The sequence below is a fragment of the Aulonocara sp. 'chitande type north' Nkhata Bay genome, linkage group LG2, assembly GCF_057382095.1.
Source record: "Aulonocara sp. 'chitande type north' Nkhata Bay isolate Kocher_YH1m ecotype deep benthic linkage group LG2, A_spYH_male_GT1.1, whole genome shotgun sequence".
NCBI lineage: Eukaryota > Metazoa > Chordata > Actinopteri > Cichliformes > Cichlidae > Aulonocara > Aulonocara sp. 'chitande type north' Nkhata Bay.
The window spans coordinates 6208254-6215782 of record NC_141345.1 but is presented as its reverse complement, the minus strand read 5'-3'; the positions used below and the strand labels follow the sequence as shown (position 1 = coordinate 6215782).

General features: G+C 39.4%; 1 long non-coding RNA gene across 1 annotated transcript; it reads left to right on the top strand.

The window, feature by feature from the left end:
* The first annotated feature begins 563 nt into the window (after positions 1-563).
* LOC147337362 (uncharacterized) lies at positions 564-2986 on the top strand. Its single transcript, XR_015124743.1, has 3 exons — positions 564-787; positions 1774-1947; positions 2179-2986. It is a non-coding gene; the product is annotated as an uncharacterized LOC147337362 (long non-coding RNA).
* The last annotated feature ends 4543 nt before the right edge of the window (positions 2987-7529 follow it).

The window sequence follows — 7529 nt, the reverse complement described above, 5'->3', positions numbered from 1 at the left end:
ATGTGCTGTATTATTAATGTTTATGTTTATTACACTCACTCAGGTGCCACACACAGACTGTATGTAATAGATGGACCTGATGAGGTCATAAGCGTGGGGTAGGCAGGATGTGGCCAAATGTGACATCTGGCCTCTGTCAGGTTTACCTGTGGCTGAGATGAAGCAGCCAGACTTACCACAAGTCAACACCTTAAGAAGGCCAAATTTAGCCCAAAATGCAGGTGTGCGTGACATCAGGGCTAAACCCTTTAACCAATAAGATGTATGCGTGCTTGTTTCTGTTCGTACCTGATAGTTAACTGATGATTAACTCATCATCCTATACATGGAATCCTGAGTGATGTTTAAGTCGTGTGATTACAGTTGAGTTTCTTGAGTAACACCTTATTTGGTGTGGATTTCTGTGCATAGGTTAGGTGGAGAGATTATAATTGTACCTGCTCTTCTCATTGTTTTTAATCTAGTCCAGCTGAAACTGCAGACAGAATGCACTTCCACAGACTTTCTTCTGATAGGCTGGCTCACACAACCAGGAGGTTTGTCCAGTAGGTGGGTGGGGCTTCTGTGCCTGAGAGGATTTATGAGCTGTGTCCACACTTGAAATTACATAGTGACCATAATAGCCACTGGAAGTGAGCGGAACTTTTCTCAACATCTAGGCGAGTGATTGGAACGACTACCAACAAGAGTGACAAATAACATTGACTGACTTTGTAGCAAATACATTAAAATAGGCAACCAAATCTTGGAATATCTGCAAGTGACTAGTCATCAGCTTCAAACTGAAGTGTGTACCTGTAACTTTGTTAACTGAAAATGTGAATTATGTTGCAGTTTATTGTATTCAGTGTTTTTTTTTCTTATTTCCATTGCCTAACAGATATCTCACCAATATCACCAAACAACTGACTTTTACCTCAACACAGACTCCAACACAAACTCCAAAAGGACAAAAACGATAAGCAGTCTGTTTATAGGACTTTGGCTTAGCTGCTAGCAAGCAAGCTAAAGTTAGCCAGCTAGCGCTATGGTGATTATCAAGCAGTTTGTCTGCGTTAGCAGGTAAGCTAACGTAAGATAATATTAGCCAGAAAAAGAACAGTATTATCTCATGAAGCCTGAAGCTGTGAATGGATAACACTGAATAATTTATTCTAATTCCTGGGCTTTATCTTGTAATGTTGCTAGCTGTTCAAATTACTTGGTCAGCTAACATTAAAAGCTATCACCAGATTGATGCAGCTAGCTGGCTAAATAACGTTAGGGCTACAAAACTGTATCTTAGTCAAAATGCTTGTTAGCTGACTACTCAGATTATTTCCATGACACTAGCTTCATTAATATTGACTTTATCCATCAGTAAATCATGTGGCACAAAGCAAAGAAGTCTAACTAACATTTACTTTTGGCAATTTATGGTAAATGGCCTGCATTTGTATAGCGCTTTACTCAGTCCCTAAGGACCCCAAAGCGCTTTACACTACATTCAGTCATTCACCCATTCACACACACATTCACACACTGGCAATGGCAAGCTACGTTGTAGCCACAGCTGCCCTGGGGCACACTGATGATTCCCTTTTTATGTGCAATTTAAAATGTGCACGAAGAGGCTCTTTATTCATTGATCAGGTGGGGAAACTTTTGGGTCAGCTGCAGGAAGTGTCATCAGGATTTTTACTGTCCCAAAGAAGCTTTTACAAATCAAAAAATCCTAATAGTTGTGATGAACTAGTGCAGATGTGTACAAAGGTTGTGTCTTTTTCGCTGTAGTGAAGCTGAGGATCGTCTGCAGCCCACATGCTGCCACCTTCAATGTAACTTGTCACTCCGAATTATCCTTCACCTCTGTGACACGCCGCAGGTTAACAGTCCAACCGTAAAGTGGCGGTGCTAATGCTCAGCAGCTGGCTGCTTTTCTGTGGTTAAATCAGAGTTTACAAGCTGGTAAGTTGAGCTAAGACAAGTGATTAATAAAGACACTGAAACAGAGTCAGAAATCAGTGTGTTTGCAGGCCCCTTGGATCTTTTTCCCAACCCAGAAATAAACATATCACATTTAATCTGTTACAAAAGTACAAATCTGCATTGTGACGCACAAACGAGCTGCTTCATTTGAGATTAAATGCAGCAAAATGAAATAAAGACTACATTTAAGCAGTTGTGTTTCCTCCACAGCCAGCTGGTGTCCGTACGGAGGCTTCGACAGCACGGAGAGGATGTGAGAAACGTGGGAAGCAGAGGGAGATCTCCCGGGACTGACAAAACAACTCCCTAACAAAGGAGATATTAACCCGAGGAGGAATCCCAATCCAGGCCGTTTGAAGCTGACAGTTAATGAGAGTCTGCAAAAATCTGTTTACAGCTCAAACTGCAGCCTGGAATTAAATATTGGACTCTGTATGTGTTTGAGTTTAACTTGACATCTTTCTTTCTTTCTTTTTTAACTGAAATGATCTAAAGTTGAAGTAAAAAAAGAAAAAACAAAGATGCTGACAATGGGGTCTGATAGTGGTGATTTAAATTTGTTCCATAGTCAGTAGTTTTGGACAGATTATCGTGACCTTGGGGGCTGGACATAAATTTGTCATGGGAGAAAAAAAAGAAGGGATAGCAGATGAGGAGAAGAAAGAAAGGAGAGGATGGGAAATAAGAAATAGGAAAATTCCAGGGGAAAGAAAATCAGGGAAGATGGAATGAAGGAAAAAGAAAGTTAGGAAAGAAACACAAAATTGGAAATGATTAAAGGTTGAAGAAAAGAAGAATACAAAGGCAGGAATTTTGTCCCGTTATAAATGATAGTAGGCATAGTTGTCTTATGGATGAATTTGAAGCAGTTTTATCTGAAACGGTTCAGATGTTTAATCTATTGCTTTCTGAGCATTGATTTGTTTGTTTTAGTGTCCCTGAACATGATTTTTTTCCTTTTAAAAGGCAAAAAAACCCATAAAACTACACTTAGAAATACCCAGTTTTGAGTCTTACATGTCACAGTTTTTTACACTTAATTTGTAATAAAAAGATTTTAATTCTACAAATTAATTGTACAAATGTGTGTTCCTCACTCCTCCGTCAATCGCCACCTTACCGTGCCGATTGGTTTATGTGTCCCAATGATCGTGGAGGCTAAATTTCCCCCCAACAGAAGACTACATCACTCTTTGAAAAAACCGAAACCCAAACAGCCGTTAGTGATATTTCAGATGTGACAGCAGGAATTTTAAAGCCTCCTGAGGGACAAAAAAATTTAATTATAAAGCATTCAAATGATTGTCTTTCTTACAAACAGACTTCCCAAAAGTTGAATCAAGTCTATGTTAAACAACATCTTAAGCCTGGATTCTTTGTAATGACCAGCAGAGGGCGACACATTTGGTTGTAAAAAAAAAAAATCTGGGTGTGTAGAAATCTGTATGAAAATGGCTATCTACCTCTCTTTATTCATGAGCTCAGGATTCACTGTCTTGATGAATTTATGAGCTTAGTTCCAAATCTTCTTTAATACAGTGTGACGTTCACTTTGGCTCCATCAGTATTAAAAAGGACAATAAAACAGGCGATGATTTAAGGTGAGGCTAACCTTTGATCCAGATCTATCACTTGCTTATGACATCAGGTTTCAGAACACCAAGACAATAACTGTCAAAACATTAAGTTCAACTTAAAAAAGTCTCAAAATAAAGCGTGACTTTGCGCACCAATGTGGCGTTATCCATGTTTTTTTATTAAGTTGGTCACCAGGCTCATTCTACATATAAGCATGATTGTTTTCAGTGTAAAAGAAATGTTCAAAGCAAAACCTGCAAGTTTTTTTGTTTGTTTTGTTTACAGATCCACAGGATGTAAAAAGACAGAAATTTTTGTTATTAACTCTTTTTATTATTTTTACTTGACTCAGGCTGCTTTCCCATCCCTTCCTCAACCCTGGATGTTTTTATTCTCGCTGTATGCATTCATGTCATAACTAATAAAACAGTCTATCAGACTCTGGAAGGTGACAGAGGCAAACAGGCGGTTTGTTTGGCAGCAGCCTCGACTCCCGGCTGAATATTCATCAGCACCACCTGCCCTCCTGCATGGTTTTTAACAGCAGCTTCAAAGCCACGGCCACAGTGTATGTTGGCTTCTTGTTCAGAGGACTTTATCCCTGCTTCGTCGGCCCTCACAGCGACCTCCGGTGGCCTGAACAGCTTTGAAGGCCTTCTACACGATGGTGCAGTCGTCCTTCGCTGGCTGTCTGCAGCTCCTCTAAACGAGGTCCTCTTCCATCCAGAGAGCCATCTATCAGGATGAAACAAATGAGTCATTACGGCAGCTTTCAGAGCGTCCCGGCAAGGCTAATTCTGCTCTTCTCCTGAAACGTGTGGGAGTTTTTAATATTGTGGAGAGGAGAAGAAGGTGTCATCCTGGGACCAGTTTGGCTTTTCATCAATCTGCCATTTCCTTTTCTTTCCTTTTTTTTTGGGGGGGGGGGGGGGGGGGGGGGGGGGTTGTTATTTTTCTCCCTCTCGCCTACACTGAGTGAGAAACAGCGATACAAAGACCCAGAACAAAGCGGCTTTTTTATTGTACTCCACTTAAAAAATCAGCTCTTGTTGTGCTGAAATCTCAAAGGAAACTTGGACTTGAGAGAGGTGGATGTTTTTCCAATAAAAGCTCTGGGAATATTATGAAATCTCTTTGTTATGCATGTCAAAGTTTTGCTCGTTTTTCAAAGTTAGAGCATATTTTGTAAAAGAAAAGGTTCTCATCAGCTAGTAACTTAAAAGAAACCAGATCTTGCTCCTTTAATAACAAAGTGATATCCTCTCAGTAAAGCAGGCAGACATGAAACTAAACCATTAGCTGCAAATGTAAATCATCAGTTTGTGAGCTAAAATAGCAGAAAACATTCCTGTGCAATGCTACAAACAGACAAACTGAAAAATGTGTTGACATACACAACAAATGCAAAATACATGTAGGTCACATTAGCTAATAATGCTGGCTGTTTAACCTTTTAGCAAATGTAAGTGAAAGTTTATGAGCTGAAACAGTAATAAATAATCTTAAAAATAAAACTTAGAAAACCCTAAATAATAACTGGGTTTAGCTGGTTAAACAGTTTATCAAACACTGCTTTGGTTTATATTGGCTAAGTGGTTAGTTTTGGTCCATGTTAGCTAATAGTTTGGAGGCATGTAAAAGTAAAAGCTTAGTTACTTAGCTTTTAAGTAAAGGCTTAGTTTTGATTTTTGTCAGCTAACTTCTTCACTTTTGTTTAGGTTACCTGAAAGAACATAATGGGGGTGTCCAAATTCATGGGCTGCATCCTCTTGAGGCCGCATTTGTAGGCCGATTGCATCACAGCAATGCGACGAAGGCTGTCCAAATTATTAGACTCCTCTGAATGCAGCTGACAAATGCGTCCTCCTTTTCCCCGAATTAGAAGGAAGGGTCGGGTGTATCCTTCGTGGGCTTCCATATCCCAGAATTCATAGTGTGGCCTAGCCGATTACAGTTTCTAACAATGGCTAAGTTTTTAATATTACTCTTATGACTCTTTCTGGGTCACAAAATAAACTTTTAACACATTTTCAGGCGAGAAAGTAGCTGTGTAAACATCAAATATCTGTTCGGTTTATCAAGGTATCGCATATTTGCAAAAGTGCTCCGACATTTTCGGAGACATCTGCTACCCACCAGCTGGATAGCTAGCCAGGGGCTCGAGGATCACTAGAGCTGCCGAGAACGGCAAACTCTCGGCACATCATTTTCAGATCACCGTGGCCTTTCGCTATTCAGGTTAAACGTAATATACAAGTCATTTAGACAACCTAAAAATTTTATTGTTTGGCTTTTTTCAGTGTTTTGTTTGTTCGTGAGTAAATCGGTTTGGCTGAGATTAAAGTTATTAGATTAGATTAGATAAAATAAAACTGTATTAATCCCCCGGGTGGGTTCCTCCTTGGTTTTCACACAGCTGAATAAACGTCTAACAGAAAACTAATTAAACAGAAGTGTGAGATGGTCGAGAATTTACACCAGTGTCCTGTTATATTTTAGATAGCAAGGAACAAACGGCCGAGTTTATTAAACTCCACCGAGACAGCGGTGACGCAAATCAGAAGGCTAGACCGTCCAATTCCACAGCTGTTTACTTCCAGCCTACCCGACCTTCTGAGGACCCGGCCCACGTAGACCGTGAAGGCCGGGTCCTCAGGAGGATGCAGCCCATGAATTTGGACACGACTAATCATTCCATTTCAGTTTACATTAGCTAACAGCAATGGTTTACAAGTTGTAGTTTACAGAAGTTGTAGTTTCCCACAGTTTTATTGTATAATATCAATAAGGGCTATTTAATCTATTCTACATTAGCTAATGTTTTAATTTTTCTTAATTCTCAGTTTTGGTATATTCTAGAAAACAAATAATTTGTAGTTTACTTTAGCTAACCCTTTCTTTCTTTAGTTTTGTTAGCTAACCATTATTTTCTATTTACGGTTAGCAAAAAGCTTAGATTTGTTTTTTGTTGGTTAACTAATCAGTTTTAATTTATGTTAGCTAACTTCTTATAACTTTTATATAACCTAAAAGTTTGGTTTTTGTTTACATTAGCTAACTACTAAGTTGAGGTTTATGTAAACAAGTGTTCTACTTTCAGATTTAGTTTATGTTGTTTTTTGTTTGGTAAACGCTTAGTTAATGTTTTTGTTAGTTAACTAGTTATTTTTGATTTATATTAGCTAACTGGTTTAGTAGAGGAGATTTTACACTTGTAATTTTGAGTCAGATCACAAAGGTCTGACCTGAACTTGTTAAAGGTCTCATGTTAATCTCAGCTGAAACACAGTCCACATGTCAGCTCCTCCATCTTCATTACCATAATGCCTCAGTTATCACTGTGGACCAACTAATGTTTAACAGTTTCCTTTATATTTAAAAATGCATGAATTAAAACAAATGTTTGTAGCGTGATAGGGCGAATGTCCATGTTTAAGAAAACATGTCGACACAACTGGAGAACATCAGTAACACGAGGAGGAGGAGGAGATGCTTCACTTCACCTTCCTCTGTTTCCTCTCACCGAGAGAAGGATTATAGAGTCTTATAAAGAATGACTTCCATCTGGACGGAGATGTGTGCGTGTGTTTGTGTGTGTGTGTCTTTGTGTGTGTGCGTTTGGGGATTTCTTTCCCTCTAAAACATCTGGAGAAACAATCTGCTGTAAATAAGCAGCACCGATTCGCTGCCACCCGATAAATAAAAAGAGAAGAAGAAGAGGCAGCAGCCAGTTTGTGCTGAATCTACAAACACACACACACACACACACACACACACACACACAGGCATACATTGTTTTCCTCATGTGCTGACAGACATGATGGATACAGACCAACACACACACATGCAGTGCTGCTGTTAGTCATGTAGTGTGTGTGCAGGCAGCAGTTTATCCACACAGAAAACACATTTCTGCCTCAGTGTTTTCCAGACGATTCTCTGTACGAACACGACATCATGTTCGTGTCTGTGTGCGTGAAGCT